A 12,595-nucleotide genomic window follows, 5' to 3' on the forward strand; every position below is an offset into this window, starting at 1 on the left:
GATATGCTGGTGTATATTATGACAAGTCTCTGTTCAGTACTGCACCTGTAGTTGATGAGTGTGTCTATGGGGACAGCATTGCATTGTGGGACTGATCAGCCACAGCAATAAAAAGGTCCGAAGTTTGACTAGAGGTGGAGTGGGGTGATGTGGTGGCCAGATGAAGACAAAGGGGGGGAAATGTGGAAGGAGGGCTATGCAAGAAGGGAGGAGTAAGGTAGGGTGAAGGCTCATGATGGAAGACAGGAGAAAGGAGGTGGATGAAGATGAACAATAGAAAGCAGAGGGAAGACTGAAGGGAGGAAATTTGAACCTTGACAAGACTGCATGCAAAGTTCACAAATGGGGGGTGGGGGCACGACGGTGGTCAAAAGGATACCACATTGTTTATTGTATGGAGAGGGATGAAGACTCTAGATGTGGTGGTCCAAGTGAGGCTTGGATGCCTTGCAGGTGATGGGCTGGGGAGAGGGTGGTTAAATCATGGAACAGACTGGTTCTGGAGGCCACTAGCCTCTTTGTGTTGCTGACATCCGGTGAAGTCTGGTGAAGACCTCTATGCTGGAGTCAGTGATACGAGGGTGCTGGTTTTGAAATATGGCACTGGGGCTTTCAAATCCATCAGCTGAGGGTGGGTAAACGAATCAGCTGCTCGTCCAACAGGAGTCAATGGGGAACTTGCCAATGCATAATTAATGAGGCTCCAAGCACACAATTTGTCGTGGGATCTCACCATTATGGCCGAAGAGACAAATTGCATTGGAGCTTCACACCACCACACTTGGGTCTCAAAATGGGTGAATTCACCCAATATCTGTAAGAAGGTACAAATGCACTCTTGTGATCTCTGGCAATTGAATTCCAGAGAAATACAGCAACTGTTTTCCATCTCTAAGACAGAGCTCCAGCCCCAGAAATGCTCGATTCAACAAAATCCCATAGGAAGCGTGTTTAGCAGCGTGTTTCCTGGCGCTCACAGCACCGAGAAACATAGCTGTGCAACACGACTCGTGTTGCGTATAAGGGGCCTCAGCGGGGCATACACGGCCGATGCCACATACAAGCCCGGGAGCTCCGCTCGCTGGAGCTCCCCAGTGTAGCAAGAGATCGGGCTGCCATTTAATAAAGCCCTCCCAATCGCAGAGGCCCCCAAAGCGATCCCTGACCCCCCCCCCCCCCCTCCCAGCCCATACGGAATATGGGAGTGTCACCCCCTCGCATCTCCCCCATCACTCATGCAGGGCACCCAGCCCAATCATGTGCAAATGCCAACTTGGCACCATGGCAGCACCAACCTGGCATCCAGACAGTGCCAGGGTGTCCAGGTGGCACTGCCAGGGTGTCCAGGTGGCACTGCCAGGGCACCACGCTGCTCAAAGGGCATGAAGCTAGGGGCCTCAGATCCCCTGGGAAACCCCCATGTGTGATATTCTGTCTGGTCCCCGTTTGTGGAGATCAGTGCTGAATGGCGCTTGCCCGAGGTCTCCGAGGCAAAGGGGATGAATCGCAAAGCGTCAGGTACCTTGGGAATCTGCACAAGCTATCTCGCTCTAATATGTAGATTTGCCAAAAAGTGATCCTGCCCACAATGGGAGACCCGGGTCTCCCAGCCTTTTATCGGACACACTGCCATGGCAAGCTGCTCTTTGGATGCAGCATGACCATTGGATCGCGCCTGGTATGTCTGTCCTAGACTGCCGTGGACAAAGGTAGCTATTTGTGTACCCTAATATCCTAAGATGGTGTTAATGAATCATTACCTGCTCCCGAACAAAAAAGTTTCAACGAGGGGGCCTTGTTAGTTACCCGAAACTATGCTGTCACATGACCTCACCCAGCTGCTAGAACTTGTAAGATTGCCTGTGGATCCGAACTCAGGCATTCAATGTTTGACCGAAACAATGGGCAAGATTCGCCGTTTGGGAGACTGTGCTCTCCCACCGGAGCCGAATTTCACCCGACTTGTTAAGTGCTTGCATTCATCCCCCTTCATGCTTGAGTGACTTTGAAGTAGTCAGCTGTTAAACTAACAGAAAGCACTTAACACTGTTTGAGGTGATCTAGGAGCTGTCAGTCAAAGCTCGATGTTTATAAACATTGCTAGTTTCACAACTAACCACTTCAAAGTCACTCAAACATGAAGGGAGATGAATGGAACAATGCAGACAGCTGGGTGGTGGAAGCTGTAAATCACAGCCTAATAAAGTCAATATCAAAGAGAAAGAGAAATGAATGAATGGCTTGCAGATCAAATATCAGAGGTGTTTAAACTCAGCTGACTGGTTTTCACTTTTCAGGAATTGACAGGTGCTGCTTCCTGTGACTGAACCAGGTGTATTGCACAGGTGAGTTTTCATAGAATCCTGACCAAAGGAGGCCATTTGGCCACTTCAGTCTGCATGGACCCTCTGAAAGAGCACCCTAACCTAGGCGCAATCCCCCCACCCTATCCCTGTAACCCCACCGAGGGACAATTTAACATATCCAATCCAACTAACCTGCACATCTCTGGACTGTGGGAGGAAACCGGAGCACCTGGAGGAAACCCACGCAGACACAGGAAGAGGAGCAAACTACAGACAGTCGCCAGAGGTCAGAATCAAACCCGGGTCCCTGGCTTTGTGAGGCAGTGCTAACCACTCTACTACTGTGCCGCCCCCAGTTTTAAAGCAGTAATCCCCCCCCCCCCCCCCCCCCCCGCCCCCCCGGCCCGTGTCTGACTGAACTGCTCTGAATTCCAGACAGGGGTCTTGGGGCGGGGGGGGGGGTCTGGTCGGGGTGGGTTAGGCAGGTCTTGCATTGTAGGGGTGGGTGGGGGGTGGCCCTAGGATGGACATTTGAGGGAACTACCTTAAGACCTTAAGTAGTTACCCACTTGGCCCACCACACAGTCCACCGCATCAGTTTCACACGCTGGTCAGGACCTGCACTAATTCTCGCCCGCTTGATTCCCGAACCAGAGGACAGGTGAATCACAAGGGATGGGAGAATGTGGTTCCTGGCCCATTAATGGAATGCAAATAGGTCTTAATGGCCCATTTGCATCCTCCCTCTGGCGTGGTGCGCAGCAGAGAATCTAGCCCAGTAACTACAGGAAACAGCCTGCATCTTGCCATTGAACTGTTAGCAGCTGAAGGAGCTCTGTTCAGGTACAGTAGCCTGGCCCTCATCTAAACAATGAACGACTGGAAAAGTGGAACTGGTGCCTTCAAGCCCAAACCAGCTCCACGTGCCTTCTCTGTTCATGCAAGTCTTGGTCCTGGAAAGATGGATCACCCTGCAAAAGTCAATCTCCTCTCTGAAGGAAAATTCTGTTAGACTTTTGTGTCTGGGCCCTGACACATGTAAAACCCTAACTGTATTTTTACTGTGGTCTCGCCCCAACTCCTCTTTCAATGTATGAATGCAAAAGGGGCAAACATTGAAAGATCCCTTGTCTGCATTTTGTGTGCATGTAAAATAAACCAACCCCTTTATTTTATTTGACCTGTGCAAGTTATTAATAGAGGATTGGAACATTAAATTAAGGATTGGGGAAAATACGTCACCACTTAAAATGGGGGAATTTTTTTTTTTTTTTTTTTAAACCCTTTCTATTTATGAATGGATAGAGAAAATCTGGATTGTTTAAAATAATCCCACCTCCTGTCTGATTGGTTAATGGACATAAAATAGTAACTGGGGGCAAATGGTCATTTTCACATTGGAAAGCTGCAACTGGTGGAGTGCCACATGGATCAGGACTGATGCCTCCGACGTTTACAATCGATATCAATGACTTGGATGAGAAGAGAGTTGGAGGTGGGAAGGGTGGGAAAATGGTGGCAAAAGACGTCAGGCAGGAAGCCGCAAACAGAACATTCCCAATGATTGGCAGTGACTTGACTGCTCGCTGGCTGGAGGCTAAGTCAACCAATTCATTGGCCTATCAATGTCTTTACGATTGTACCAGGCTGCCAGAAATTTGCCAGCATTGTCTATTGAGGAGCCTCCCATTGTATTTTTTTTTTAAGGGGAAAGACCTTCCTTTCTGGAAGCTCCATGGTCCAAGGGCTAGCCCCAAAGCTGCTGCTGAGGTCATACCTCTGTTGAATGGGGCATGACTGCCTGGCTCAAACACAACATAACCGTTTTTTACTTTCACGCTCTCTCTCCCCGTCAGCTTCTTCAGCAGACTCCTCTATTGATGGCACTGCCGAGGCAGTTAAGCTGCTGGCACTTTGCTGCCTCAATCGGATAGTTGTTCTGGCAGATCAGGAGCCCCTAGATGGTCGGGCTCTGGGCAGAGTGGTACCGTGGCAACACTGATGCCACAGCCAACCTGGCAGGGACACCTGGATGCTCCTCTGGTACTGTCAGGGTACTCGGGTAGTACTATCAGCCTGGCAGGGGCACAGGAAAGGAAATCATGTGGCTTTCTTCGACAGCCCTGGAAAATCTCAAGCAACTTTATTGTACTCATCACATCGATCAAACATCTCATTGTGTGGGTGCATTTGGTTCAGATAAAATTGATTAAGTTTTGTCTGTCATTAGTCAAATAAGACAATTAGGCTGATCAAGGAACTGAGCCATAACTGAGTGCAAGGACTGATAACAGGTCCAGTACTGGCAAACTGATACAGAGCAGTCTGTTGGATTGAATCACACCAGCAAAAATCATGGACAGTATTTGACTGTCCTAGTACTGACTGTGCCCACATTAGGACTTATTCACATGTATTTCCTGCATCTACAAGCTAACTTATACTAAAGTCCCAATTTTAACTTGGTGTGCGGGGACCAGATAGCAAGTGCCATCAATTGAGTGGTGGTCCTATACAAAGGAGCCCCATGGAACGGAGGTTGGCAGGTCATAAAAGCTGGGAAAATGATCAAACACATACACGAAGGGCAGCATGGTGGCACAGTGGTTAGCACAGCTGCCTCACGGCAACAAGGTCCCAGGTTCGATCCCGGCTCTGGGTCACTGTCCTTGTGGAGTTTGCACATTCTCCCAGTGTTTGAATGGGTTTCACCCCCACAACCCACAGATGTGCAGGGTAGATGTGGCCACATTAAATTGCCCCTTAATTGGAAAAAGTGAATTGGGTACTCTTAAAAACTTACTTTTAAAAAGTTTGAATGCACTAGATGCACTTTCCATAGATCCTTATAGTGCAATAATGATGATCCAAGTGTGGGAGGTGGTGAGGAAATACAAGTCCTATTTTCTGCTTCTGTATAATCCCAGAGTGGCAGAATGAAACGAGGTCGCTGGTTGCTTTAGGTCTAGAGGAAAACTGACTGCAAGCAAGATCAGAGCCACAAATGCAGAGGTAAATTCTTCAAAAGAAGAGATTAAATTAGGTTGATCCGCTCAATGAAACCTTTCGCCTCCTCTGGCCTGGGATTCTTCCCCTACTTTGACTGTGATGGTGTGGCGTGCTGCACCCCCTCCCCCTGCATCCCACCCCCCATCCTCACTTATCTTACTGGGATCTGATTCCATGGTTAATTCCTGCCCCTGCACTAAGGGCTCAACTTCATCTGCACTGACTTAAAATAGGAGTCATTGGAGAAATTAAATTAAGGCCAAGAGTTATAATAGCCCCAGTCTTATATTGCGGAGGGCTGCGCAGATTGCCATCTACATTTATTCCCTCGGTTACAATAGATGGCTTATGTGCCTTACTCTACCCAACACACACTTCAATTACAGCTTTGATCTGAGCTTCTCTTCGCTCTCACCATGAGAAAACACTCTCACCATGAGAAAACACCTTTGAATATCTGCAAGTAAGAGACATATTGCACCTGTTGGAATTAGACAGCTGCCAGTGACAGGATCTTTTACCCCAAATTAACCACTTTACTTACATGCCTCAGCATTTCAATTATCCCCGTCAATGCCACAGCACCAAAATCTCACAAAGAACAAATAAAATAGCCTGATCCTGCCTTCTGCTCGCCTAGGCCTTAAAAACCTTTCAAAAAAATTACACCATTCCCCTCTTTTTGAGTGCTAATACCGAATCTCACTGGGCTGGATTCTCTGATTTTGAGGCTATATCCTGACACTGGCGTGGGAACAGTGGTGTTTTACGAGCGCCAATTTGAAACGGTCACTGATCCTCAGTTTGGCTGGAGTCTAGCAACGGAGCTGCGGCCGCACCCTGGAGAATTGCCAGGTCCGTGGTCACACATGTGCACAGAAACGGCCTGCAGCAGCCCGCGCCATGCAACATGGCACCAGCCTCGCGCAGACCCATCCTGCAAAATAGTGCCCCCCCCCCCCCCACACAGACCCATCCTGCAAAATAGTGCCCCCCCCCCCCCTTGGTCAGCTCATGAGCCCCCAACCATCCCCCAACAGTGCCCCCAGCTCCTGGCAATGTCCCACCTGCCGCAGATTGGCCCTCCCCTGACTGTGGTGGTGCTGGACTGAGTCCGCAGCCGCCTCACCGAGTTCCCGATGGATGATAGCACACGTGACCCGAAGGATAATAGCACAAGCGACCAATGTCGTGTGGGAACTCGGCCGGACAGGGGCGGAGCATCAGGGGGGTGGGCCTCAGGCAACGTCCTGAGGCCGTCGATACAGTGCTCCGCATACGCCGCAAGTATGCCGCTTTGGAGGGGGTGGAGCATCGCGAAAGCAGCACCTCTCCCGATTTCACCCGAAACTGGTATTCTACGGCCAATTGTGATTTTGGCGTCGGCGACCAGAAAAGCCTGCCCACTATCTTCTAATCTCCCTGCTGGAATACAATGGGATGTAAAATAGACCACATTTGATTTCCATTTGTAATTATTGTAGGATTTTTTTTTTTTTTTTTTTTTTTAAACTTTTGGGTTCCAGCATGATACCTTAGACCCAGAGATGCAGAAAGAAATTGTATCATCTTTTGTTTAGAGAAAACCTCAGCTCATGTTCTGTTTAACAACAGCAGGTCAGTGGCAGTGACTGAGAGGAACATACCTACCTCCCATCGAGACTTAATTCACATCAATACTCCCTTTTCAGGTGAGCTGTGCGAAATCTTGGTTAGGTCGTCAAATGCAGCAAATGGTAGAGAAATATTTTCATTTGCAAATCACACTGTTTCATTGAGAAGGGAGAATTGAATGAGTGAATCATGCGGTGAGGTTTTGTATCAGCGTCATTAATAAAAGTAGCTCACATGGCCAGGTCATCCTCCAATATGCTGTAATGAGGAAGTGTTTTTTTTCAAACTCTTTCTTTCACTTGCCCTCTCCTCTTCGGAAAGCCCATGGTCTCACTATATTGATTACTGGGATGAGCGAGTTGTCCTATGATGAGAGGCCCTGTAATCTCTGGAGTTCAGAAGAATGAGAGTTGACCTCACTGAAACAATCAACATTCGGAAGGGCTTGCCAGGTTGGATACAGAGGTTGTTTCCCCTGGCTGGGGAATCATTCTGGACTGAGATATATGAGGAAACATTTCTTCACCCAGAGGTGGATTTTGAATCTTTGGAATTCTCTACCCCAATGGATGCACCATCATTGAATGCATTAAAGCGGAGATAGACAGATGTGGGCACTCAGGGGAATGAAGAAATTAGGGGGGCACGGTAGCACAGTGGTTAGCATAGTTGCTTCACAGCTCCAGGTTCGCAGGTTCGATTCCCGGCTAGGGTCACAGCGGAGTTTGCACTTTCTCGCCGTGTCTGCTTGGGTTTCTTCCGGGTGCTCCGGTTTCCTCCCACAGTCCAAAGACGTGCAGGTTAGGTGGTTTGGCTATGCTAAATTGCCCTGAAGTGTCCAAAAAAACTAAGAAGATCAATTAAGATTGTACTGAATGGCAGATCAGGCTCAGGGACTATGTGGTCAAATCCAGCTCCCTTTTGTTATGTTCTAATGGCCTTATGTCTTACAATGGGATAACAGGTGCTGGCAGTCCTCCAGTATTTCACGCAATTCTTTATGCACAAGCTGAAATAAAGAGTGATGGCATGTTGTTGAACTGTGTGGGGCATCACAATTGTGTTCAATCCTCTCCTTAATTATATACACATACATGCAAGCACCATCGAACCTTTACCTTCCCAGTTTGTTGGTAGTTTGGGGATCATGTGGTGGACAGACAGCACTAAGGCAGCCATAATAATCACTACTGCCCAAGCTCCAACATCTAGATGTATAGAGAAGCAGGATCCTATGATTCAGGACAACACAGCAACATCCATCTACTGAGCATGAAGATCTTTTTAAAAAGATTTTTTTTAAATGGGAGGATTAGTGAGTAAAAATACAAATTATAAAACAAATCTATTACCATGTAATTTTCTAAAACATACCAATGCGATCACATAGTTCAAACTCATTCAATTTAATTACTACCCTGCTTTCTCGAACATGAGCACATTTTGTTATCAGCACAGTGCTCCACTCAATCGGTTCACAGCCCTGGCTATTAATGTGCAGAAAGTTAGTCGTTTTACAGATTTGTAACTGATGCTGGCTATTTAAATGAGGAATATAACACGTCCTTCAAACAGTGTGCGTCTCATTTGATAAAGCTTGTTCACTCGCACTAAAATCTTTTAACATTGGCTCATCAAATTCCAGCTTAAAAAGGTTTAGGCGTACATTTTTCCATTGAAGAATTCCAAGTTGTGGAAATGCAGGAGTAACTTTTTTTAAAATTTAGAGTACCCAATTATTTTTTCCAATTAAGGGGCAATTTAGCGTGGCCAATCCACCTAGCCTGCACATCTTTTGAGTTGTGGGGTGAAACCCACGCAGACACGGGGAGAATTGTCAAACTCCACACGGAGTGACCCAGGGCCGGGATTCGAACCCGTGTCCTCAGCGTCGTAGGCAGCAATGTTAACCACTGTACCACCGTGCTGCCCTTTTAATACATTTCTTGCTGTTAAAAAAAAAGTATTTTACAACATGTTTAAAAGTTCTCTTCAAAGCTGGACAAGCCCAACAATAATTGAATCATTAATACAGCATTGTGCCTTGGGTTCTCGCTGTTAGGAGTAGAGATCTCTCCAGTCTACTTCTTTAGCTCTTACCTTCATCCGTCTGTGCAAACGTCCCTTGCCAACAGTAGGTGTTCACCTCTCCCTCACTGTATCTCTTTCCCTTCTGCTGCCTAACTGGCAGCAACGTGAAAGAAGCTCAGACTTCCTTTGCTGTGCTCGGTCTCTCTCTCTGTGCAAGGGCTTTTCAAACTGTGCTCATTCACTCTGCTCTACATCCCCCCAGTCCCAATCTCATCAGCAAATGGCAAGGCAGGAGCAGAGCTCAGCGACCAGCTCCCGGGGGACACGTGACTAACGCTGCCAGAGTGACTTTCATCTCACAAGCAGCTGGGATCAATTAAAAAGCTGCTTCACTGCAGCTGGCTGGACCGCGGATATCCTTCCACCCTCTACTGATTGCCTTTTCCTACTTCTAGCTCTGTAGGAAGCACCAACATTCTTTGTGCTATTAATTCAACTGTCTGGAAACACTCTGGGCAGTGGAAAAACAATGGAATTCTCTTGTTTCTATATATGGTCACAAACCATCCATTTTAACAGTCTCAGAGGAAATTATTTTTTGAGCTGTTGCAATCTAAATTTTAAAAGAGATTCTGCTGCCTTAAGCAATTGGCTGCAGCAGTGTCACATCAAGAGGGGGGCATGAGGGGTGCGGTAATATTTATAGGATTTAAGGAGGTTATTTTATTTTTTAGATTCCCCCTTTCGCTTCTCTCATGTTCTCCTCTTTCACTTACTCTGGTTGGAATTGTCACCTCTGAGCATAAAGGTCATGGGTTCGAGCCCTCCGAGGGAAACATGAGCACATCCATCTCGGCTGCCACTTCAATAAGGTGTGAAGGAGTGCTGTACTGTCAGATGTATTGTCTTTCAGATAAGATGTTAAACAGAGGCTGGCCTCTCAGGTGAATGTAAACGATCCGAAAGTATTTCTTTGAAGAAAAGCAGGAAAATTCTCCCTGACCATTCCCCTTAACCAGCAAAACCAAATCTGGTCATTGTTCATACATGTACCTTTGATATCTGAACATCGTCTGTCACATTTCCTAAATCAGTGTTTTTCAAAGTTTTTTTTCCCGGGACCTACTTTCACTAACCAGCCGACCTTCGTAACCCACACAGGCTGACCTTCATGAACCACGCCGGCCGACCTTCTTGACACAACATTTTCGCTTATCATTAATGCAACAGGTGAGCATGCTTGATCCTCATGATCTCACTTGCTTTGTTATTCAAACTTAGGGGCAGGATGTACCCACCATCCCGCTGCATGTTTTTCGGCGTTGTCGATGGGATTTCTCTTTGACTGCACCCCTCATCGTCGGGAGACCAGTGCGCAGGCATGGGACCAGAATATGCCGCCGGCATGAACAGCTGGCTGGGCAGCAAGGTTAGCACTGCTGCCCTCACGACGGTGAGGACCCGGGTTTAATCCCGGCCCCGGGTCACTGCCCGTGTGAAGTTTGCACATTCTCCCCATGTCTGCATGGGTCTCACTCCCACATCCCAAAAAAGATGTGCCGGGTAGGTGGATTGGCCTCACCAAATTGCCCCTTAATTGGAAAACAAAATAATTGGGTACTCTAAATTTATTTTAAAAAATAAATCCCGCCCTACATTTCCACTAAGGACTTCAGCTGACGATTTAAGCTTTTGTTGCATCCTTTGACAACAATCAAGACGTTTGTCCTCAAACTCACCATGCTTAGTGAAGTTTTGAGGGTTTTAAACTTTCATTTGCGATTACTTCCCTGCATATAACACACATGAGCTTTGCATCCTGCTTTGCATTGGCATAATTAACAGAGCCATACGTAAAGAAATAATCTTCATACAGCTTTCCACCAGATTCTCTGGAGCTCTGCATACAGCTCACAGGAGCAAAGCTTTATCCTGTTGTGGACTCTCCTGCGCAGCTCTCTCCAGCAAACTCAGTTGTGAGATTCTGACCAGTTTGTGTCTCTGGCACCTCTCTTCTTATAACATAAATAATCCATCAACAGTTCTTCACAGTCCTGTTGCTTGCCTGCTGGTAGCTAGAAAATAGAGGAATCTCTCTATGATTTTGCGCTAAATATTGCGTACAGGACACGTGGCATCAGTGTAAAATCTGGGAATGTCACCTGCTCTCCGCCACCCCTTCTGGTGGGAAGACTGCATTGTTCACATTTAAAACTCGGTCAGGCCGTTGAACGCTTCTCCCGCAATCAGGAATACCGCAATTGATCGCTCAGCGACCATCCCGACACCCACCCGCCGGTAGTAATCCACAGTTTGAAAAACTCTGTTCTAAATTACAACTATTTCTACAATATGAAAGTTCTTCAAAGTCTGTAAAGTACTTTGGGACCTCCTGAGAGGATAGGTGGCATGGGGGCACGGTGGTTGGCATTGTTTCTTCACAGCACCAGAGTCCCAGATTTGATTCCCGACTTGGGTCATTGTCTGCTCGTTCTCCTTGTGTCTGCATGGGTCTCCTCCGGGCACTCCGGTTTCCACCCGCAAGTCCTGAAAGACATGTTTGATAGGTGAAGTGGACATTCTGAATTCTCCCTCAGTGTGCCCAACAGGTGCCAGAGTGTGGTGACTAGGGGATTTTCACAGTAACTTAATTGCAGTCTTAATGTAAGCCTACTTGTGACACTAATAAAAAAAAAGAGGTGCTAGTCCAGTTCCATATCTTTCCCATAGCTCAATTAATTTGGCATTTTTCATGACCTATTTAACTATTACAAACATCAAACTAGCTTGACCAGCTTGATTTGTTACCTATTCTCATGTATTTAGTTGTAAGTCAGTGAGGGAATGTTTCCCTTCCCAGGGCTAGGGAAAGGGCACCCTACTTAAGTCCATGCCGCCATCCTATCTCCATAACTCAGTAACCCCACCCCTGGGGTGTTACTGATCTATATTCCTGTATACTGTCACTCTTCACTAATCCGGGCTGTTCAATTACCAGCTAACTCATTGGCGATGGGTCGGGACAGGAAGTGGGGGGCAAATTGGGGTGTTATAGTAGCGGAGCGCAATGGGGAGGTCTAATCAAAGATACATTATCATTTGTGAAGTTTATACATCTGGTTAAATGAAGGTACATGCAGCCTTACATGCGACTCAGATAATCATACAATTTGCTTGTTCAAGTGTACTGTGATATAAATACAACTCATTAATTCACAGATAGTGTATAGAATGCTGCACACAGTTGCCACAATGGCCTGGCTTGTGCACATGTGATATTGATCTCTAATTTTATTGACTGATCAAACATATGTGGAATTGTTTATAAAACAATTTTAAAAAACAAGCAAGACTTAAGATAGCTGCCACAAGCCATCTGACATCTGTTATTACAAGTTGACTAATTTTCTTGAAGGTTCCACTGTGGAATACAATTCAGATATGCCCAGACATCCTGCCATGGAATTTCACACATGATGATGTCAAGAATTAATTTAAAACATTTATTGAAACTGGACCCCATATTAGCATTTCTATAAGGCTACCTCTCAAGTTGGGACAGAAAGTCTACCAGGGTTTAATAGCCATATGGAAATGTATTTTTTCTATCTCATCAAGATGGAGTTAACGGCTGG

General features: G+C 46.6%; 1 protein-coding gene across 1 annotated transcript in view; it reads right to left on the reverse strand.

Annotated features, from left to right (window-relative positions):
- The window catches only part of mid2 (midline 2), a 306,551-nt gene extending 297,319 nt beyond the window's left edge, over nucleotides 1–9,232 (reverse strand). The window contains exon 1 of the mRNA XM_072505416.1: nucleotides 9,030–9,232. The gene's annotated coding sequence lies outside the window, so the exon portion shown is untranslated. The remainder of the gene's footprint in view (nucleotides 1–9,029) is intronic.
- Nucleotides 9,233–12,595: the final 3,363 nt, after the last annotated feature.

Source organism: Scyliorhinus torazame, chromosome 5 (assembly GCF_047496885.1).
Source record: "Scyliorhinus torazame isolate Kashiwa2021f chromosome 5, sScyTor2.1, whole genome shotgun sequence".
NCBI lineage: Eukaryota > Metazoa > Chordata > Chondrichthyes > Carcharhiniformes > Scyliorhinidae > Scyliorhinus > Scyliorhinus torazame.